Source organism: Gallus gallus, chromosome 8 (genome assembly GCF_016699485.2).
Source record: "Gallus gallus isolate bGalGal1 chromosome 8, bGalGal1.mat.broiler.GRCg7b, whole genome shotgun sequence".
NCBI lineage: Eukaryota > Metazoa > Chordata > Aves > Galliformes > Phasianidae > Gallus > Gallus gallus.
In genome coordinates, this window is record NC_052539.1 from 10,588,275 (window position 1) to 10,613,050 (window position 24,776).

General features: G+C 39.2%; 1 protein-coding gene across 1 annotated transcript in view; it reads right to left on the bottom strand.

The window, feature by feature from the left end:
* Window positions 1-24,776, bottom strand: part of HMCN1 (hemicentin 1) — a 281,366-nt gene that overhangs the window by 241,691 nt on the left and 14,899 nt on the right. The window contains exons 2-3 of the mRNA XM_046944923.1: window positions 19,218-19,371; window positions 12,653-12,732 (exon numbers count right to left, since the gene is read on the bottom strand). The gene's annotated coding sequence lies outside the window, so the exon portion shown is untranslated. The remainder of the gene's footprint in view (window positions 1-12,652; window positions 12,733-19,217; window positions 19,372-24,776) is intronic.

Genomic DNA, 24,776 nt, shown 5'->3' on the forward strand with positions numbered 1-24,776 from the left:
TAATTTTGATACTGATTTCAGATGTACATCTCTATCTCTTTCTCCCTTTGAAGTTAAATGCAGGCTTTTCAATGAGATTCACAGAGATGTGCCTCTAGAGAAAGTAGATGCACAAACGCCATGAAGTAGTCCCATTTCAAGAGTCTGACTGCCAGCCTCAGACTTAATTTTCAGTCTCAAGGAATGCAGCCAGAGTGGGCCTTGTAACACTTCACAGCTGTTTTTACAAGGAACATATTTCCAGCAGGGCCTCTTCCACCTCAAGAAGTCAGTTTGTAGAGAAGCCAGTTTGGGATTAGCAGGGACTTGGTACAAACTGAGCTCCTGATGATTGGAGGATGCCTTTCAGAAGTTGGCGTTAACATTAATCTGCTCTCCAATAATTTGTGTAACAGATAAAAAGCAGTATGCTAACAGTTCAATTTGCAAATTAAAAAACTTCCTCTATAACTCTCAGATGGCTCTAGATTTGTACTTGTAGTAAAAAAACTATCACCTTACATTTTGCAGCTGTTCACTTCTGCTTATGAAATCAACAACAAAACCAACAAATATCGGTATATTTCCTAAAGCAGAAAGTCCCACGTTTTCTTTTTGTGCCTTATCTGGCTTGTACACATGATGAATATAATGCATTATGCCTTTTCCAAAAGTAAAATTTTTAATCAACTTCAGCCTTAGTGACCTCCTCTGGAGCAGTCAAGGTACAATCCACTCTTGGTTTACACATTAACAGGACACTCCCAAACAAGATCAGTCAGCCATGGAAGTGTCTCATGTGAAACTTGGACAACAGCTGATTATACTGAAGGTTATCTTGAGCACTCATGCTAACTAACTTCTAGCTGAGCCAGGTTCAGTCTCCCTTTGGACAATCATTCTGTGGCAAGGAGATTTAGCTGACTCTTGCATCATTTCCTTGGATCCAGGCTAAGTCCAGTCACTGTTTCCCCTTAGAGGTATTTCAGGTATGACTACACACAGATTTCCCATTCCACACCTTTCTGTAGACATACTTATCTGTAGTCAGCTTCACTTTCCAAAACAGGGGGAATCAGTGAAATCCTCCCAACCCCGAATGCTGCATAGCTCCTTAGGCACCTGACAGCAGACAGTATCTTTAGTACAAGGGGGATCTACTGTGTAATGACACAGCAACCAACCCGTGTACGCAGCATGGGTAGATCTGTTAGCAGATCCCTCCTCAGTTTCTGCATCTTGAGATGTAGGAAAGCCAAGGAATGGCAGTGGGTATAGCACTGAAGGAAAGACAGAGGGATATGCCAGGCAGCAGGGATACACAGCACCATCTCCAGGCCAGAAGAAGGAGTAATTTTTCACAGCACTTGGAATTTGCTCCCTTTGGAGCTAGAACCAAGTGGTCTTAAGGACACCTTGTGTGCCTTGCTGTCTGGTCTGTTTTTCCGTGGTTGTGCTGTGGGGTGAAAGGGAGAAGCAGCTAGGCATACAGACTGTATAATCAAAGTACCTATGTTACAGCAAGAGGTGTTATTAAAATGAGTAATACAGAGAGATCTACACAAAGGCAAGGGAAAATGCAAACATAGGCTCCCTCAAAATAAATCAAGCTTGCTTGTTCTGCAGCTATCATAGATTATCCTTCAGCTTTTCCTGGACATTGCTGTAATATTTCTGTCTCAAATGCAGACTCAACAGAAATATGTTTTACTGTGTTTACTGGAGATAACTACCCAGTGCACTAGCAGGTTTTTTGCTTTATTGAAGGTTATGTGAGGCTACTTTCTACAGCTAACTTGCAAGATGGATGGAAACCTACATTTCCGTGTTTTAAGCCAGCCTTCCATGAGCTACTTTCAAAGTATCCCAAACATTGCAAAAATCTAGAATAATAAATAAAATTGGACCTACTTCAATGCCAGTCGATCTGAGCTACCTCCCACCACTTGTTTTGTATAAAATAAATAAAAAGCAGAAACAGTTTTGTGCAGTTACTATTGTAGTATTAGTATTGTAGTATTACTATCTCCATTTCTCCTCTCAAGGCTGCACAGAATGTTCCCTCAGCTTCACATTTAACCTACTCCTTGTGCTAATGTTGTGTTGATGATTTTAATCAACTGAAATATATTCGTTTTAATGACCCATATCCTCATGTCAACCTGGCCACAAAAATAATTACAATCATAAAACTACTGGGAAACAGGTGGTACAAGTTCAAAGGTAGGAATTTCTGCTTTTCCTGACTTAGGGTTGTGCTGGCCAGTTTCCAGGGAGCAATGGCTGCATATTGCTCACACAAAGCTGAGCAGACACATTTCTGCCATACAAATTTGAAAGCCTGCTATCAGGTGGGCTACCTGCCTGGGGAAATGGGCAAGGCAGGCAGAGACCTTGGGGTCCTTTCTCCCACAGTCAGGAGGAGAGCTGAAAGAACAGCCCCTCCATGTGTGTTGTTTTCACTTCTGGATCAGGACTGCACTCTTGAAAGTGTCAGACCCACTCCCAGAAATTTTGATGACTCACATCCTCTTTTGAATATTTGCAGCAGAACAGAAAGCAGCACAAGTTTTGGTCATTTTACCCCAAAATATGACTACTGTGCAGCTACAACACGCATGCAGTCATGGACTCACCTCACACCCAACTAGGACACTGCTCTGTGCAGTGCATTCTACAAAGATCTGGGCTTACAAAGATCACTAGATTGGGCCTCTCCAATAAAACACAGTATGTGCTGTGTCCTTGCAGAGATATGGGTTGTTTACCTAAGCCTGCTAAAACAGGATTTTCCCTGCTGCATATTGAGCAAATATACCCCTGTCTTAAAGGTGAAAGGAGAATCTGAGCTGCACACAGTCAGCCAACCTTTAATCCCTTGCAAAGTCATGCACAAATAAATGTGAAACAAGAATACAGGCTCATTAAAATAAGGCAACTAGTTATGCGAAGGCAACATCCTTCTTGGATGAGGCAAGTGGTCAAGAGGCAAACAGTTTCTTCCCTTGTGCTAGAAAAGGACATTCCCACAGGACATTCTCAGAGTGAGCCATCACTCAGCATGTGCCTATGGAACCATGGGTGTGCAAGATGCTGAAAAAATTCCTCTCCACGTGTAGCCATCAATGGGAGATTTTTATCAGATCTGGAGTAGGAAATTGCAAGTGGGACCATATCAGGTTTAGGGTGAGTCTAGAGTTCATGTATAAATGCAGTAACTTGGATGAGAATAGAGAAAGTTTGATTAAAACACTTGCAAAGCAATTGCAGATGCTGTGGAAGATGAGATAAGAACTCAAAGTTGGCATGACAAGCTGAAAAGTAAGTCAAAAAGAAAAGAGACATGCTCCATAAAGAGATGACCTTATCTACCCTCTGATCCACAGAATAAGACCTGCCAATTCAACTCCTTCAAATTTTTTTGCTCAAATTTATTCTTAAATTCCTCTACTAGAGAAAGATTCCATGTGTTCTATATTTATTTTTACCACACTTACCGCTAGAAGACCTTTCCAAAAACCAACCCAACGCTCCCCTAATTTAATTGGAGGGTTTATTTGCTTTTGTCTTGTCTACTGGAGACACGGAGGACATGGTGTTTTCCTTTCTTTCATCAGCTGCCTTTCAAGAGCTTACAGATTTTCATTTCCTTCCTGCAGTTATGCCTCCACACTCTCAGAGGAAATGCGTTTGTTTCAATCTTTCCCTAAGAATGATACTCTTTGTACCTCTAATCACACTGCTCTCCTCCTGGTGCTGTCTGACCAGTCCATGCCTCTCCTGAAACATAGCTTCTGCTGCTGGACTCAGTTCCCTAATGCTGAGCAGAGTAGATACCTTAATACACCTATTGAAATAACACTCATCTCACAGTCTCATACAGTATTTACCTTCTCCATAAGAGCTGAACATTGCTGAAGGGTGATCTGATCACTACTGAATTTATGGTCTGATTTGTGATTCCTTCTGCTGGCCTCCCTTTCTTTGCTGCAGAACAGCCTCCTCGGTATGTGTGGTCAAACTAGAAGTTAAGGGCTAGTCAGAAGCCTACATTTTCACAAGTGTTTATAAACTTGGCTGGTAATATAGTTGTGACAGTTCAGTAGAAGGGCAAATACTGATATTTTTTGGGTACAAGGAAGTGAGAAGGGCTCGCTGTTTTACCCAAGTGGACTCATCATTGTAACATGGGGTTAGTTTGCCAAAGGGAAGAGCGTTCCCAGTGCACTCATAACATCTTCTGTGTGAATGACATTTCCTTCAAGCCTCTGCATAAAACAGACTAATCCTGACCTGTTTTGAATCAAAGTCACTCTGCTTACCAAGGAACTTGTTTCAATCAATGAGCCATCTTGCTGCAGCCAGAAACCTCTCCCCTCTGATCTTTCAGGAAGACCTTTGTACAGCTGGCCTCTGATTTGATCCCTACAGCTCCCCCCTTCCATCTCTGCCATATTTCTTACCAGCCACAGACAATAAGATCAGTACATTAAAGATTACCGAATCTTTATGAAATATGAAACATATTCTGCTATATGTTGACAAGCCCCAGAAAGCTAAAGTCCCATTTTCAGTGATATCAATAAGCCAATGCTTTAAAAGCCTACAGGTATTCTTGGCAAATACTGCAATCTCATTACAGATGTGATTTCTCTTTAATCATAAATAAACAAGCACATAGAATACCCCAAGTCAGGCTTTCACTTTTTTTTTTCCCTGCTTAAAACCTATTTTGTTATTACAGATGCTTTTGAAATGTGACCATACGCACGGGATTCTGATCTTATCTTTGTCTACAGAAATGTGTTGTATATGACCATTAGCATTTCCATATTATCTTGCTGTGATGGTACAGCCTTTTACAGGTAAAAGTGCAATTTGGGTGCTGTCACCTTGAGGAGACTAATAATTTGTTATCGAGAGGATGAAGTTGAATGCTAATAGAACAGGACATGGAAGGCTGGAGTAAGGACAGCTTTCTGGTAAGCCACTGCTGAGCTCCACTGACCTGATATCTCTAAGTCTCTACTTAGCAGACAGAAAGACATCCATATCCCCCAAGAAACTGTGGATGACACATCCCTGGAGATGCTTCAGATCAGGCTGGATGTGGCTTTGAGCAACCTGCTCTGATGGGAGGTGTTCCCATCCATGGCAGGGGTTTGGAATGGGGTGGATCTACAGTCCCTTTCAGCCCCAAACATCCTGTGATTCTATGACTTTGAGTTTTATCCAGTTGCCAAAGCAGAGGAAAAAAAAAAAAAAAAAAGGAGTATAAATAAGAAAGAGCTTCTGAAGGTTCTTCAGCTGAAAGCTTTCCAATAGAAAGCAGGCTTCTAGGCTTTTCAAAATACGCTAAGCTTTGTGTTGAGCAAAAACTGAAAGATATTCAGACTTGTATTTAAATCTTTCTTTGCCAATAGGAACCCTTCATTTGTACTTCAGCAAAAGAAAATTGATTTTTCAGGGACCAGTAACCACAAGCCACACTGTCCAGGAAAAGACTACATATAACAGAAGTTGTTTTATTTGTACATCTTACTCACTCACTACTCACTCACTATCAGACACAAGAAAAATTCCCTCTTTTTTCCTTCTGAGCTTCCAAATCATGCATCGCTGCTATTGCCAGCATTCCGTTGCACAATCTTAAATCAATAGGAAGCAAGTAGAACCACAATTAGCTAGCCTTATTTTTCTGTTATAAGAAACCAAGTAATAAAAATAGCCCACAGCAATTGATTCAGGAGAGCAATAAAAAAACTTCACTTGAAGACAGTTAGGGACATTGGCTCAGATCATATCTGTTGAAGAAAACTTCTGGAGAACAAGGAGAGTGGCCTAGAAACACAAAACAACTTAAGTTTTATAACAAACCCCGTTTCAAATTTTTCACTTCTGTTTAAAACTTTAGGTATTGGGTCCTACATACACCTATTTTATTATACATATCTTTGAAAAAGAATAAAGATCAGAAGCTTATCTTGGTCTAGAAACATGCAACAAAAATAAAACAATCCTAGGAAGGTCAAAAACAGAGAAACAACAGCAACAAACCAACAAAAATCCTAAAACCATGAGCTTACCTTAAAGACCAGATCAGCAAGACCTTACCAGTGGGATTTTAAGTGGTGATCTGGTGCTAGCAGCACTGCTGCAAAAGTGATAACAATTATAGCTTGTGGTATTTCCACTAATGAAGCAAGTGAGGTGATGTTAGCAACAGTGCAGCTTTTCCTAAACACACTCTTATGCACTATGAAAGCCAATCTGCTAACTAGAATATGTGAATATTTATATATATATATATGTGTGTATATATATACACGCACACTACATAAGTAGTATAAGTAAGACCCCTATTTCTGAGATGAACAATAAGCTATAACAGAAAGACTTTTGAAATTGTCTTTTTCACTTAGATTTTAAAATACTGTGAACCTGTAAAAAGATGAGCAAATGTTTTTGTAGACGTTAATATTTTAAGAATATACTCAAACAACAAATTTTATATGCTCGTAAGTTCACCTAAATTTCCATTAGGACACAGTCCTTGTTCACAGTAAATACAAAATGCTTTCCTCTGTACTAGAAGCAAATTAACTCACACATGATTAAGAGCGTAGACATGGTAAATTATCTGGCTTGCTTCAGAATAACTTGCCTACATGAGCAACTGCTGAGTTTCACAATGCTTACTTTTCTCTACATAGGTAATTTCACTTGGTTTCATAAAAGGCAACTGGTGTCTCTCTTGATTTTGCTAGAACAGTTTTCCCCTTGAACATGATGAACTTGCTTTCTAAGCACGGCAGCTACTACTTCCCTTATCTGCGTTGTCTTGGAAACACAGACAAAGATTAATTTTTTTAACCAGGTCATTGCTTCTCTCTCCCTTATATACTTATCGGATACTACAAGCAAAGTCACAAGAGTTAGGATCTGATGAAACTGCAGGCTTTTTTTAATACCCGCAGAATAGTTGGTATCAGTAGGTGGAAATGATACAATTCTTTAATTCTTACACTTCATCCATGCTTAAAACAGTAACACAGAAAAAAAAAAAAAGATAAATATGAACATCCAAATCTTCAGAAATCAGTTATGGGAAAGAAGAGAGTTGGCAATTTTCAACTGCTGTGTGCAGCGAGCACTTTTTGATATTTTGTATTGTATTTGCCTTTTGTGCTGCCCTTCACTTCCTGTTAATAAATGTAGATGGTAAGAAAACTCTATATTTAATGTTGTTGTGTAGCAGCTGCACAGATTTTCACACTGGTTTGACTCTGAATTGGACACTGAATCTGACCCAGCACATGGAAGTAATTTGTGAATGACAGTGACTATATTTCTATTTGCAGCAGAAAGACTGAAAGAGCTGAAATATGTCAACATTTCTAGTTTCCTAAGTGTTTGCGAACAACAGTATTTTCTGTGTTACGAGTTTAGTAGACATGATTGAGGAACATTCTAAGTATCCTTCCAAAACACCATGGTCTGTACTGTTTATCTTCTGTCATAGAATCAGAGTTGTTTGAATTGGAAGGGACTTTTAAATGTCATCTAGTTCAGCTTCCCTGCAATGAATGGGGACACCCACAGCTCAGAGCCCCATCCAGCCTGACCTTGGATGTCTTCAAGGATGGGGCATCCACCACCTTTGGGCAATCTATGCCAGTGCCTCACTGCCCTTTTTACAAAAAGGTACACTCCTCAATACTCCCCAATACAGAATGAACGGTACATACTGGGGCTTGATCCCACTGTCAGTGTCATTGATGAAGATATCGAAGAGCACTGGTCCTGCTACTGACTCCTGGGTGACACCATTCATCACTGGTCTCCACTGAGACACTGAAACATTGACCATTACTCTCTGAGAAATATATTTGTCTGTAAGTATATAGCATTCCATTAATACATCTTATATTTTTACATTTCATTGCACTTCTCTAGCTCTCACATAGTTTATTTCCAAGCGGGGTGGCAAATGAACATGTCAAGAACAGTTACAGAATCTCCAGTCTCCAAAACCAAAGTCCTGGAAATGCTATTTTTAAATGAATGAATTAAAGTTGTTGTTATCACACACTCCCATTACCCTGTGAGGCTTAATTCATCACTCCTTTGAAATATTTGGAAAGCTGAGGGTTAAGAGGTATTAGTGAAGGCTAATCATGATTAACTTGTGTTTCATATTAAAAGCAGAAAGGGTAGATATGTGTGAAGAGAATCTCCTATAATATCAAAATCTTTCTGTAAACCTGAAAATATGATTTGGGTTTAAGTACCTTAAGTGGAGAATAAGACTATTGCAGTTTTGCTTAAGACATTACTGCTTCAAATAACCTTTCTCTTTTTCCAAGATCTTAGCCAGATTCACATAAAAAGTATCCTGTTGCTTTTTCATTTGGTAGTAACTAATGAAAATCCGCTTTTAAATATGCTTTCAGGGAGACAGGAATGTTCTTTTTTTTTCATGATTACCCCAAGTCCTTATTTTAACCCATAGAGCTACAACTTCAGGTAGCCTAAAGCAGTCTGCTAAACTCTGCTACAGAACAGTGTTCATACACTGAAGAGAGCACACTTTTTGTATGGTCCCTCAGTACAGTTCCTGGCACTACAATCAGCAAGCCTCACAGTGCCCCAGGAAATACAGACAGAAAATACTAGTGCATTTTCATTGATTTATAGACAGCTGTGACAAACCAGCACTGACAATTACAGATGAATGTAACCTACATCTGTCAGTATAGACGTGGAAAAAAAAAAAAAAAAAGAGAGAAGTGGGGCAACAAAAAGATCTATCTTAATTAGCTTTTACTGACCCTATTGTATAAACTAACCAAATAGCAGCACCACTGTGAAGACTTAGCTGCATTTTTTTCTTCGTTAGTTTTCTAAAATTCCAATGGGAACAGAGGTGTCAAGAAAATTACACCCTGCTACACGTGCTGCACAGCACAGAGCCAGCCATAAGGCACTAAGAAAACAAACTAAGCCTAGAGAGCAGCTGATTAATAGTCTGGGAACAGGGATAAGAAACTTACGGGGAAAAATAGTTACCAAAACACACTGAGAAATTTATCTCAGGAGAACAGCTTTTATTGGCTTCCACCATACTTTCAGATGCAAAACCTGTTTTTTACCTGTCATCTCTTAATAAGCTTACCAGAGCAAGAGTGCAACACCGATTCTATTCACAATAAAATGGCATTTCTAAGCAGTACGGTGTAAGAGGTATTTCCTCAACAAGAGACTAACAAAAAAAGCTCTAAGTAAGTAAAGCTCTAAGTTTACAGATTCCTTGTTTAAGATGAGGATAGCACAACTAAAAAAGACACAATAGGAGATGTAAACATGCATTAATATACTAAGCTCTCTACCAGTTTTCTATAGAATCAAATATTATGACTAGTACACAGAGAACGCAAATTCATTTTGTCTGCCATGAGAATGATTATTGATCAAAAAAGCATGCCGAAGTATCACTTGCAGAACAAACTCTACAACCACGAAGTAGTTGTAGAGCAGGCACGTATTATTCGGCCGGCCGGGTGCAGGGGGGATAACTCCGTCCTAGCCTGCAAACCGAAAGCAGGTAAACATCCCTATTTATAGAGAGAGTACGTGCATTTTTATGGTACAGGGAGTGGTTATTACAATTAATTCTAGTACAATATTCAACGCTTATTCTACGCCCCAAACTCCAACCCTAACAAATGGCCCCATATTGTTCCCATTGTTCGTGCTCAACTACTCTTAACAACAGAACAGATTAGCCTTTTATTCAATGCAACCATGCGAGCAAACTAATTTACACCTATCGCGAGCGTGGAAGAGGCACAGACCAGGCAGCACCAGCAGGGAGTGAGAAGCAGAGGGGGTTTGCTCTTGTAGAAAGTAACAGAGGTTTTAACCTAAGCAGAAATACAAAATGCAACTGACTCACTGAACATGATATTGACTTGCGGAATCAAACTCTATAACCACAAAGTAGTTATAAAATCAGGTATGTTTTAATCAACGCTGCGCAGAGTTGGACGCAAAGGGTATAGCTCCTCCTAACTTGCATACCGGTCCACAGGAATGTTACATATTTGTAAGTCAAGTTCATACATATTCAATAGGTTACGTTGAACCGCACTACATATTCATTAATCAAGTCCCTCCTCCGGCGTATGCGTTGTATTCTCCTCTGGGTGGTCGCATCCCCATCTGGTGGTCCCTTGGGATGAAGTAAACACTATTCCTCATTGTCTTGCTGACAAGGAGTCTGGCACCTATGTCTTTCTTACCACAAAAGAATGCTCCTGTGGAATGTAAGCACTAAACCCAGACCCCCTGCTGACAAGGAGTCTGGGGCCTACTCTTCTTCTATCTCCCTTCTCCTTATCTTGCCGACAAGGAGTCTGGCACCTATGTTTTTCTCACCACAATTTAAACCGTCCAGGTAGAATCACAAAATCAAACCCTCTTTCATTAAGTGGAATCAATTAGAATTAAGTCCCCCCCTCTTTCAATATATAAAAATTACCCTTAAATTTTGCAGACATGTATATGCTGTCTTCATTTGTTAAAGATACAAAAGGTCTCAGATGAAAGTACGTTGTTGTCCTGCATGTGGACCTGGATCCAGCCTTGTTGAGGAGTTTTTTGAAGAGGCTGAATATCACCTTTTTTTAAAGCACTTTTCTCGTGACATTCCTATTGCCCAAAGTTTCAGCCTTTCTGGCAGAAGTGCATTTCTACTGATGTCCCATCTGATTTACCCATCAATGAGACTCAAAACACTGGCTTGTGGTAGGACCGATTGGTTGTGAACTACAGCCATCAGGCATGAAGATGCAGCAATGAATGAGGCATTTCCACTGCTGTAGTTTTGCAGACTTGCAAAGAAGACTACTGCTGTTTACATGAAGGGTTTTAAAGCAAACACTGCAAGACAGACTTTAACTATGGAAAATAAACAGTGTATTGAACTTCTCTTTAACCTCACTGCAATGATTTTAGAAGGCAACAACCACAGAAACAATCTGCTGCTTGACTTGGTAAAATAAACAGTATCTTAGAGCTGAGAAATGAAGTTGTCTTCATGTTGCAATTCAGTTTTTTATTCCAATTCATTTTCTTCAGGCTGGAAGTGCTGTTTCTTTCCTCTACTGCTCTGAGATGTGCTAAACGTACCATCTTGCATTTCTTTGTAGCAGCTACATCCACAGCCACTGTCAGAAACTTTGTCTTAAACTGAAGCTAGCAAATTTTATTTCTGTAGTCATCTTACTGAAGTACTCTAAGCATAAAACACTGATTTCTCTGATTTCTTTGCAGTATTTGCACTTTAAGGAAATGACAGAAATGGTAATTTGGAGATCAAATGAAGAATCACGCTATATGGAAAGCAATCCTGGAGCCTGATTCTGATACCACACTTGAGTTTTTCTAATAGTACTGACTGCAGGAGAACTGTAAATATCAGACAAAACACAAGATCAGAATCAGGAGTTTAAACCAATATCTTGACCAGCTATCAGAATATCACTTCTATGCAACAGGTAGGCAATGTTTTGACTCTGAAGCGTGCAACATACCCAATAAACAGTGCACTCAATAATCCTGTAGGGGGTATGGAGTATTAGTGACCACGTGTTACAGATAAGCAATACAAATGTGGAACTAAGAACTAATGCTTACCTACCCTAAAGCACCAGAAATAAGCCATGGTTCAGTCTGGTGCTCTATAAACCATTTTAACTTTGACCTCAGCTGATGATGTGATAGAAGTTTAGGTTGCCAGTAGGATCAAAACCCCCCAAAAGTCTAGTTTCTGTTTCTATTCTCAGATCACTAAACTATCCAATTAGTGCCACTGAGTCTCTCATGCTGATTTTTGCATAGAAAGGAAAAAAAAAGAAAGCAAAAATGAGGAGGGAGAAGGGAATATTGCGTTTGGTATCTGACCACTTAATTTTCTAAACAAAACAATTTTAGAAACAGAAAAAATTCTAAAATAAAACAGAAGATTAGAAGATCTTCCTGCCTGTAGTGTAATCAGTTTTCCAAACAACTCTCTGACAGACCAAAGTCAGTTAATTCCTCACATTCCTCACCCATGCTGACAGGAGCAAGCTCTTTGCATGCAAATTAGACCAACTGGCAGCATGAGATCCTTTGCTTGCTAAACCCTTTGCTATTTCCCCTCAATAAAAGTAGGGTAAAAAGGCCATCAGCCTGCAAACTCAATTCTAGGACTGTGCCTGGCCCACCAGCCTGGTACTACAGCTCCTCTTTCTGTGCTGCTGCACCTTTCAGGATGTGACATGGATCTGTCCCTGCTCCCATCCCTGCTGAAATCTCCAGGAGAATGGCCATTCCTCCATCTAGCAACTTGCACTATCTACCACTGCCAACCTTCCCCTCAGAACAGTTTTTCCTTACAGTACCATCTGCTCTGTCCCATAAGTTCCACAGTTATAACTCCTCCATAGGCTTCAGCTACTGTTCACTGACCCCCTCTTAGGGACCATCTCCAAATTTTGAAGGCTTTCCTACTGGGGTGCTGGATTAAGTATAAGCCAACTTCTCTGGACTTGAGTGAAGTGTAGAAAAAGTTTAAGAAACAAATAATGTGGTTATAAATACAAGTATTAAAAAGTATCAGTTTACTTACAGTGGCTTTTTTTTCAAATTCAGGCTGTATGGTGTTACTGCGCATCTTTAGTTTCTGGAATGCATTTCTGGCTGCACCACCTGCACAAATTTCAGAAAAATCTCACTTCAACAACTAATAGAAGAGCTGAATCATGTAAGAACTTCTTAGAGCTTACATAAATTTTTATAGTATTTTCCTTTCTTCAGTATGTATTTCAAAGTCTTTGCATTTTTACAGCCTAACAAACAGTGATACTGCCATAGGTTTCTGTATCTACTGTAAAACTAGGGAGCTTCATTAATGTGCCCATTTAAAACTCCTGATTTAGCTTCATGTTAGGCTACTCTAGTGAGCAAATACAATCTTTTAAAGTCCTTGAGTGTAAAGTCCTTGAAACTTCCGAACAGTGGTGACACAATGTGTTCTGTATGTAATTTTTGAAACCCAGCAACAGCATTCAAATGGCAAGTCTGGGCTCAAAAACAGGATCGCAACTGTCTGTGCTGGCATATTTATAGAAAATGTAGTTCTCTGTTGTAGCAACATAGGTTCAAAGCATATTTATTTCCTCTAGCCCTGCACAGCACAAGCTCATTGCAGATGCAAGACAGCCTCACAGATCTTGGAGCTCTGCTGTTCAGATTTACTCTGCCACTTACATACTGAGAATTCCCATATTCAAAAGAAAAGTGGACTAATATTCAAGGGTTTTTTATTGGATATCAAACTCTTTTGCTCAGTTCTTCGATTTGCAAAGCCATTCACTAAATTAGTGTACATGCCATTCTGCTGCATTTAAAAATGCTTTCAGATGGCAATATTTGGGGAGCACTATGAAGAAATTTTTTTCCAAGGACAGACAAGCCATGAATAACCAAGAAGACAGTAAAACTTTCCCATGGAAAAACAACATAAACTGCATAAGTATTTTTGCATTTCAAGACTATGATAAGCAAACAAAAGAATTACTAGAATTAAAAAGGGAAAAATAAGCAGATAAAAAGGGATGAAAAATGTATTTTCTGAATGCACTTTGGAAGCTTCCTTACTGTGAGACTGCATGCTGAGTCACTACCAATAATTCACTGTAAGCCAATTACTGTTACGTACAGTTTGATGGTAGCAGCTCACACCTCATAAAGCAGAAGCTGTAAATTTAATTCTTACAAGGTTCCACCAGTTTCCTTCATTTACAAATAGATGAGTGAGACAAGTGAAGCAGGCTTGAACCCATCAGAAGCAAGACCTTATTCCTAGTATAAACATCAATGAAGTGACATCGCGGAGGGGAGACTTCACCATAGATCCAATTTACACTGTCTGATCTTCTCCAGAGACAAACACCTTTAATTCCAGGAGAGGTAACCTGGAAGCAGTTTGTGAGGCTGTCTTTGTAGGCCAAGCCATCTTTACTAGCCCCAGGTGATCCTACACTCACCTGTAAATTTGAGTCACTTGTATTTTGTCTTTGTGATTACACACACTTCATTTATATGCTTCATTGAAAAGCAAAGCGTGTGTGGAGACCAGCACCTCCCTCCAAGGAAGAAAGCAGGAAACGGCTGCTGAGAACAACACAGGAGAAAAGAGATTTACCTGCAAAACCATCTGAAAATGTCTTCAGTAATGAAGGGATATAATAATGCAGTCTGACCACAGAAAAATTATCAGCAAAATAGATTGTGGAATATATTTTTTTCATAGAATGTATGATTCTTCAAGAAGCCTCTCTATACAAGAGTTGTTTATTATTGCAGTAAATTTAAAAGCATTACGTCTGGTGATTTTTCTTTTCTGAGCTGGAAACACAATTTTTTTTTTTAATTGCAGCAATCAAATCTGTCCCTTGCTGTAGCCAAATGCTTTGGAGACACAGCAGTTACCAAAAGTCTGTGGAGAGGTATATTTTTTCTTTGTCTACTCAGGCAGCATTTCCTCTTAGCCCTGTCATAGTGCTCTTCCCACCAGATGGCTTGGTAGCTCCTATTCTAGCTAAGAAGGATTTAACCAGCTTGGATTAATCCTTCCAGTTGTCGTCAACTAAGTGCTAATGCACTGACATTGATCTAATCCGGTGGGATTTCTATCCCTCCTGGCCCCGACATGCCTTTTGGAAAGAGAGGGTGGAGAAATCTATGATGTGAAGCTGGGAGAACAAAGGAACGCTGTGCTCCATTTCAACAAGGTTACTGGTACCCACCAGGGTGGTAATATTACCAGGTACAGCCAGAAGGTAGATGCCAATGGCTGGGAAGCAGTTTTTCCTGTCATAGGAAAACTCAACAATTAAACTGATTACATGTGAAGTAGAAGCCAATACATATGTAAAAATTTGGTTTGTCACTTCTTAATGTACTCAGGCTGTTGTGTGTCATCCGCTGTCTTAGTTTTTAAAAATTTTATTTCTCTGACTTAATATATTCCCTTTTCATCTTTCAAAACTACAACCTCCTCTAAGTAGCCTCAGCTGGTTCCTTTCCTACTAGAGACTGTATGCCCCACCGTACTACTGGAATGACATATCTGCATGCCCTCTGTGTGCATTAAGAACAACTCCTGGAATCTGGGTCATCTCTGGAATCTAATCATGAAGCACACATTCAATTTCCCACTGACTGTTTCACCACAGGACAGAATCCAGCCAAATAACTGACAGACATTTTTTCAGCTTCCACTGTCCCTTTGGGAAGACAGGGTTAGCAGGTGCTTCCAGTAAATACACCTGGTGGGCGTTCAAATGTTGTAGGAGACGGTAATGTTTGTTGTTTCTTTATCAACAGAAGCTAATATTTGAGAAGGAAAAAGGGCCACCAAAACAAGGATCTTTGCTACTGATGCAGCTCCTCTTTGATAAACTTTGCCTCCAAAAATCATTCACAGGTGTGAATTTAATACCTGTAAATGTCTGCAGGATGAAGTGTTAAAATAAACATTTCCAGATATTGAATGAGTAATTTCAAAAGAAAATATAAGCATTCTGTGGTTATGGCTGGGATCCTGTACAATCATTCACGTTTCCAATGTTATCTTTTCCGCCCATTGTTGGTGGTGGTTCATTTGGTTTTCATTTCTTTCTTTCTTTATTTCCATCAGTGCTTTAAAGACTATGGTAAAAATGTTTTTACAGTACAAGTGTATATTTATTCTATTTTCCTGGAATGGTTAAAAAAATAGCAATTCTATTTTCCTTCAATTTTTCCAAAACACTGATCTTCAAGAAGCAACAAGTCATGTAGGGCTTCTGCCCAGAAGTGAAACACGTGAAAACGTGCTATGATAGAAATTCTAGCAAGCCTGCAGCTGGCATGACCAAGTTCCAATATTAAGGTTTAGCTTATATTTATATTTCTAGATACACATGATTTCCAGAGACCTCTCCTATTGCTCTGCATGTCTGTATACATTACATATGCCCTGTTTGTTTTATGCTGTATTTCAGCAGGCTTGCTTTCCCTCCCTACTGGAATGCCTTAGCTTTCACCTCTCACTGGTTTTATCAAGGAGAAGAGAAACAAACACAACTTTTTAATCAAATTGTGTGTGTTATGTTTCCTGAATTTATATAGTAGAATAAATTTTAAGTATACTCTTGAATATGGATACTAGAAGATATAAAGGTAATGCAATTACAAGTGGGGTTGGTATGATAGAACAGCCTCTATTACCCATTTTTCCATCACAAAGAAGTGTGCTATGTACTTTTAGTCTGGATTGACATTTCTTACTCCTGCTGCTTTGTTCTAAATAACTCTTTTTGAAACTGAAAATGTTAAGGCAGAAAATTTTTAGGTCCAAAATTCTTTCTGCATGCAGTAACCTAGCACTGTGAATAGTCCTTCCTCCACTGAAGGACTGCTAGGAGAGATAGAGCTTAAACTTATGAACTAGATGAATACCATGGATAATTTAAAAGGATGGTCCACAGACACTGTAAATAATGTGTGTAAATGCTTTAAAAAAAACAAAAAACAAAAAACAATGTAGGTGGTGGTAATCAGTTAGGATGTATAGAAACTGTGGGACCTGCACACGATGTAAATGATACAGAATAAAGGGACAATACTTTCTTAATAACAGTTGGGATGGAATTGTTTTCTTCAGAGTGCCTGGTATGATGCTGTGTTTTGGTTCTAGGAGAAAACCAATGCTGATAACACACCAATGTTTACAGCTGCTACTAAGCAGTGCTACAGAGAGCCAAGGCCATTTGCAGCAAAGGGCCCAAGAGGCTGGAGGGAGCAGAGTGAGAACAGCTGACTTAGACTGGCCAAAGGGACATTCCATACCATATAGCATCATGTGGAAGGAGTTTTGAAGGGGGTGGGAGTGCATCTCACTCTCTTCTGCTGCTTGGGGGCTAGCTGGGCATTGGTTGGGGGGTGGTGAGCAATTGCTTGTGCATCACTTGTTATATACGTTCATTTTCCTTTTCTCTACCTTAGTAAATAGTTTTATCTCAACCCACAAGTTCTACTTCTTCCGATTCTACCCAGTCACACTGGGAGGGGAGGAGTGAGTGAATGACTGCGTGCTACTTAAGCCACCTGCTGGGTCAAACCACAATACTTTGCCATTATGCAGACACTGAAGAGAGATGGATGAGGAAAACGATATCCTAAGCTAGAAAGGACTGGAGCAATCATTACTGAAAGGCCATTCAGTACATCATGGGTAGTTTGATCTCAAGGGAAATAGATCTCACATGATCTCACATGGAGAGTGTGATCTCAAGGGAAATAGGGTAACTTCACATTTTAAAATGGTGACTTTCAAATTTCCTTTTCAAATTCTTCCAATCTGAGGAGAAAAGGTTTCTTTTGTTTTCTCTACCAGCGCTACAAAGGCACCCACCATCGCCCCCTCTCCTCAGCAGGGCCAGGCCAGGAGCTATGGCACTGCAGAGCTCTATCCTGGCATCAGGCAGTGGAGAACAAGCTTTCTCTGGAGAAGGGAAATGCCTTCCAGGTATGAAGGCAGCTATGCAATGGATTCACAGAGAGATTTAAGTCTATAAACACAGATATTTTGCTCAGTTGAAGATGCAGATCCTTGGAGGAAGGTGGGAGGAGGAGGCAGTGTGGCACACTGGTCTCCCAGATTGTTTTCTTTCCCATTATTTAATCCATCCTTCACATTACGGGGCTCTAGAACAGTCCATCCCCAATGCTCTTGGGGCTGAACTGTTGTTGCAGATAACTCAGATAAAGGATTTTCTCCCTTGATTCTTTAAAGAGCAGGAACTCATATTCAGTCATCTGTGAGATTTAGAACAAAGCAGATACGTTTCAGGGTACCCTATCCACTCAGTCTTAATTAATGTTGTCTTCCCTTCCTATTTCTGAGTGAGGTGTTGATTGCATGCCAGTGGACAGAGGACATTACCGGCACAGCCACCACACAGACAGAGCAAGATGATTGATGGCTCTTCTGCTGCCTTCAGTTTTCATGCTGTGTCTTCCAAATCTTTCATCAAATGCTTGTCTTTTCATGCAGACTGGTGGGTGCTGGTATCAACCTGACTGAAAAGGAGTGCATTTTTCCCTTTATTTCAATGAATGTTAGACCAGGAAATGAGATTCGCTCGGTGTCAGCAGCAGGGACAGCTGTACCTAATCTATGATTTAATAACATTTCCAGATCTTAACAGTTGTTCAACAGATATTAGTTACCTACTTTCTCTCATTTAATTAACCATAATGTCAATAGCTGTCAACTTGTTACTCGTGTGAAAATGCTTGTGCAGACATAGTACTTTAAGCCTATAAATAGAGACTGATGAGTAGCAAATAATCATAGTTCAGATAATCACAAGAATTCATCTTCCATCAAAGTTATTTCGTATTGTGCTGCAGAAAGCTTTGGCCAAACAATTTGTGTGTTAGTGGCAAAAGCTTTATCTGATAAATGGTGTACTGACTGATGCATGGTGATCTAACATTTGTGATTTCTCTGAGGTGCTGATGACAATAGTACTCTACTTTAGGAAGATTACCCTTTTATTGTAATGATCTGTGTCTTTATATTGAATCTCTAACACTCACTTCTCTCTGCTGTGCTTCAGAGCTTTGGATTTGCTTTGGTTACATGCAGTACATTTACTTGCAAATGCTTTAACAGTTATAATCATTATTGTTATCCCCTAAAGACTGTTAATTAAAAAATAAATCTATTCATTAACATTGCAGCATTATTTTGCATGATGTCAATGATTATCTCTGCTGTTACTCAGGACAAAATCTTGTGTAAACCTGCATCTCATAGTTAACAGGATGGCGAGAGGGTCAACAATTATTTTACTCATATTCTTTCCTGAAGTTAAGTCCTGACATGTGAACATGCCCATGTTAAATACCAGTATGATTACAGATTTTATTAAAGGTAACTATAGATGTATTACTATATGTTAAACAAACATAGAGATCTGGCTAGAGCATGTAACAACAAATATCCTTGGTCTTGTTGTAACCTGTAATGATCACCTTACTTTCCAATAGTCTGGTTTAATGTTTGCTTTTATGAACAGTTAAAAGAGATTCAAAATAGAGAGGGAGGGAGTTTATATATAATAGCGGGTTTATGTTACCCAACACATCTTGTCATCTTCTGTGAAGACGGGGACAAAAGAGCACACCTGCCATGTTGTACAGAAAGGAAAAGAGCTCCCCTTGTGCTGCTGCCTCCACACTCAAGCAGTCTCTGGCAGAGAGCAGAAGAACTTCACAGAACAGTTTGCTTCCCTGCAGGGAAAACAGAGATAAAACAACAAGAAGTCGAGCTACTTGTGCACTCAAGAGAAAGTTCATCAAAATCTGTTCTCAGTTGTCCCTCGTAGGAGGAAGATCTGGAAAAGATAAGAGGTAGTATATTCTCCATTAAAACTACCTACTTGGTCCTTCTATATTGATTTAATGGACACCAGTATAGAAGAAGCAGAGATTCTGCACTCTACTGGAGTGTATCTTTACCCTTTTTGTCTGAAAAATCCCTGTGCCTAGATGAACTGGAAGAGCTCCAGGGTACCACATACTTTTCTGCTCAAAACACTCAGGAACTCGAGAAACCTTCTTTGATTTAGACAGGTTCCATAACTCTGTTCTTTCTCTCCGCGTGCTGTCTTGAAATTGTCACACAATTACAGTGTCTGGGCGTGTTTTTTTCCACCTGGAAAGGTAAAGTAAGTCCCACACAGCTCTGTACTAACAGGCTGTGCAAAGGACTGGAGCTACTTAAAGACATTTTAGAGACCCCTGGCCAAAAAACCCCCAGTAAGTTAAAATGTATGCTCAGTTTATGTCCTGCTGCGGATAGTAATAGGAAATTGCATATTTATTCTGGCGAAATGTGCTATAAGTTAACCAAGTCAGTTACTTTGTTTTGTCAAGTTAACAAGAGGCTTTTATGTCCCTGGTTTTATTACAGAAATCAAGAGCTTTGCTTTCAAAAGAAATAGCTTTAGGCTGCATCAGGTTATACCTCCATATGGTGATAGTTATAAAATCCTTCCCTTAGACACATCCAGGAAAATTCAAAGTTGCTGTCACGACAGTCTGCTTTATCTACTTAGTGGATGAACAGACTAAAATATCCTTTTTTCTCACTGAATGCTAATATGGGTCTTTTTCTACAAAAAAAAGATGTGGATTTACTGCAAATCTACTGATAAAACTAGGACTACAGTAGCTTCTACAGACTACTTAGTGACTTTTTTCCCCTGTGGAAAATTCAAATATACCTGGAGTACCTCTCGTTCTAAACCTTTTTAAGAGTTTCTTTAGGAAAACAATGTGTTTTCAGTGCACTCCAACATTTCATAGTTTGACAAACACCTCTGAAAACAGACAAACTCAAGAATGCTAATTCATACATTTGAGCTGAATCCATCAGCCACAGAAGTGAAGTTAGCATTCTATGTATGCATAAATGTCCAACTAATAGTATCTTTCCCAAATCAATTGTCAGTTTTGTTGGCAGCAGCGATTTCTGGCTGGGTTTAAACTGGTGGCCAGTTTACAGGAGACTGCACACAGCTGCCAGTCATGGGAGCTATGCCAGCTCCCATAGTCTTTCCTCTCCTTTATAGTTTTGTTACATAATCTGCATGCTATTGATAGGTGGTGGTTTGGTTTGTCAGCACCATTCTCCACACCTGTTTCCAGTTCTCCAAACAAATTTTTATGCAAGTAAGTTTGCAGTAAGCTGGGGAGAGGAAGAATTAAAAAAAAAAAAAAAGTCACTCATCGTAAACTTTAAGCTCTATTCCTTCCAGATTCTTCCAAATATCTTGTTTCTGTCTTACTGTCTGTCTTTCTGTCTTTCTGCCTATGCTACTGGCAGGTTCTAGCTGCTTTCTCACTGCATGCGTGCAAGTTTGAGATCTGATGTAATTATGAAAATAGACCACACCTTTCAATGGAAAGTTTCTAAGGTGTGGTAACAATTACAGCCTGTGCTGATGGAGGGATAGGTGGATAGACACAATGCAGCTGGATCTCAAAGTGCTATTGCATAGGGTACTCAGCTTAGCTGTAATTATCTAGTAATGCAATATTTTTTTCTCTTCTTCAAGGTCTCCTGGGTAAGCTTTTTTCTTTCTTTCTTTCTTTCTTTCTTTCTTTCTTTCTTTCTTTTTTTTTTTTTTTTTTTTTTTTCTGTTAAAACAACATAGGCTTTAAATGTGAGAATCTGCTTTTAATGCTGCTGTTCAGCTACCATGTTCAATTTTCTGGTAATTAGTAAGTGCTGGCCTAGATATGCCAGAGCTAGAGCAGACCAAGGGCAAAAGAAGCTTTGGATAAAGCCAAAGTAGGGGTGTACTATGTCTTGGCTTCTATCTTGACATCTTAATGCAGCTTCTTTATTTTTGATGTTGCAGTGGAAGTTCGGGATTTTTTTTTAAGGATTTTATTTTCTCTAAATACAGAAAATCACATAAAAATACTGAATTTGTAGACAGTTGATCTGGCCATTGTTTCTACATGTTACCACCAGATGTAAACTTGCACAGGAAAGCCATGCCTTGTCAGATGTCTGAAGCACATCTTGAAATTCAGGAGGAGGAAGGCTGGGCATTTGTGTGTCTGCTTGGGTATGATGCTTGAATTCTCCTTTATTGCTTATGCACAACTACGAAAAATCACTTCTACATCAAATAATTATATTACTACTCAACTCTGATATTTTGCTTTTAATACTACTCTGTCTTGCTCACTTCTGTGTAATGAGGTGGCATTGGTTTTTGGGAAGGGCAGTTTAAAGACTGTCACAGAAAGTGAAACTGAGCCAGCCAGGAAAGTACAGGATGTTCCCTTCTCTAAAAATGTCAAATAGAATAAAAATGAAGAACAGATCTTGCAGCACAGTTCATATTTTCCACAGCTATTTGCACTGCCTGCATGTTGGAGATGGCAAGAGAAAATAATTCTGCTCTGAAATGTCTTTCATTGCTCCCAGTAGCCTTTTTCATCTGTATATCCAAGTTGCTCACCATTCAGACAGACGTTCCTATTGCTTTCACCTTCTTTCTTTATCCATGAAGGCGTTTGTGCTGATTTCTCCTTTATCGTGCAAGTAGGTGTTATGATTTATGCTTTGTTTTCTCAAATAACCTCACACATCAGACTCATTCTTCTTCCACACACACAATCTCCAGTGCAGTTGTATTTTTTCACAGGCATCAGATTAGGTACCATTCATGTTGTCATTTCTCTGACCTCAGAAGAGAGGCAGGCCAGCTGGAGCTGAGCATTACCTATACTAGGGAGGTCTGCCAGCCACAACCTGGAGTACCCATGGAACGAAAGGAGTCCAGTCTTCAAAACTCTTCAATCCTTGTCCTTTTTACTGAACTTTTGGTAATAGAAATACTTGTTCCTTTGAAGTAGAACAGATGTTACATTTCTAGCTGGCCAGCACAAATTGTACGGTTTTTGCCTGTGCTAACCTTGGTGTGATAAATTTATAGACGAAAGTAATAAAAGCCCATCCTTCAAACCAATGTCACTGTTGGACATGGCACTTTCAATTACTTAGTGCTGTATCATTGATTTTTTGCACAGAGAAAAGAAACACTTGGCACTTACTGCTGAAACAGAACAGGGTAAGTAGAAGGACTGACACACTGTGCACTTCACAATACGATCTGCTATTTCCCAAATACAAGGAAAGTATTTACATGACAGATTCATTATACACAGAGTGAAAATATTCTGAAAACTTTGTCACAGGGTAAATATCTTAAGCTAATTGTTAACACTAAATGCCAGAATATAAATTTGCAACTTCTTTATCCAGTTATAATTCAGTATGTTTTTCTTTTAAACACATTCACTTCACTGTTCTTAACCAATCACTAGAGGAAGTTCACAGGGTAGGTATTTACCATGACTTTCCAATAAAAAGATGCCTCTCTTAAACCATGCAGTCCTAACAGGCATAAAGTCTCCTAGCCCTATGTTGTAAGAAAAAAAACTGTAACTACAAACTCACAAGATTATGAATGTTTAAATTTACAAAGATGCAAAGCTAATTGTATGCTACCTTAATTCAAATACCCCATATGGCTTACCTTAAAAAGCATTAGCTCTGCCACCAATCAGTGCAGAGATCTAGGAGGGAAGCTGTATGGGAACTGCTGAGTCACAGCCTGAACCACTGATTGATCACCTGAGGAAGGACCAGGTCAGCCCTGGGAGCACAGGTGAAGGCAACTCAGCAGTGTGACCAGAAGGGGTGAAGCCTGGCTGCACCCCTCCTAGACCACATTTAATGCCTGACTAAAACTGGGGCTGTTTCTTCTGTGTCCCAAGCTGTGTGTGTTCACAATTTTTGTTTGTCCTCAAATCTAGCCCTTTGGCCTATTACAGTTCCCTTTTTTCATCACAGAATGCTACTAATAGATACATACTTTTGTTTAAACATAAGTGCTGAGTTGTATGTACCACATAACAGCATGCTCCAGAAATCTGTAAGTTCCCCATTGCTATATTAGTTATCTTTTCATCACTGCCATTAAAAAAAAAAATCAAAATAGGTCATTTAAAAGAAAAGAAAGACCTTTCTGCAAGAACTTCTTACGGAAATTATGCCTCAAGATAGGATCAGAATCCTAAAGTAACTGTATTTGGTATACTCATGAAATCTCTCCTTTTCACAAACGTAGCATCATGAATAACTGTCATCACCCAACAGGGAAGTAAAGCTTACCATCTTGAATAAACCTTATCTCACACCAGGAATTTATTGGTTTTAACTCTAATTAATTACTGCTGCCCTCAGATTCACAAGCTATCCAGTATTTCCTGGGGAGACTTGAAGGCTGAAATCTTTCAGACAAGTGCATCCAGTAAACAACACTTGCTCAGTACAGACAATACTTCCTACTGATTGTGTTAACAGCTAATGTTTCTTACATCTTGAACTACAGTCTTTAAAATATCTGCTATTTGTTTTTATCTTCCCTTTTTTCTCTTTCTCCCATGGTGTCATATGAGATCTGACTGTGTACCACTGTCTGAAACGTTCTGGATGTAATTTGGAACCAGACTGTTTTCATGCAAAATTATTTCAATGGATTTTAAATAAAAAGTTCTAACTCCACCTATTAAGTATGTTTTATGTTGGCTTCACTTTTCAAGCTGCCTCAGTGCATGAAATCTCCTAAAAATTTACAATGCATACACTGTGAAGTGATGCCTAATTTAGCTTATGCTATGAAATTCTGGTCCAATTCCCATAGAAATAAGTGAAAAGCACTGTGTTGACTTAATGAAAATCAGATTTGACCCTAACAGAGTAGAGCCCTGCTACCCTATGTGGTATTTCTCTTGATTTAAGTAAGGATGAAAATTCAGGAATCTCTTGTCAGAGAGCAGGAGAGAGATAAAGACATAATACTAGTGAAATCAGCAGAGATAAACTGATATAAATTATTTCAAATGAATTGTTCTGTTGTAACAAATGAAGCAAAGCCACAGTAGCTGTTACAGCCCCAGATAAAAATCAAGGCAAAATAAAAAATTGTTTGCATGATAGAGATTCAACTGCATTTAAATTCAGCTCCTATTTTCATCTTTTTCTTTTCATGCTTGTGTTTATGATCTCATCTAGATTTCCTGCCCTTGTTTTCTTAGCAGTTGAAACCTGC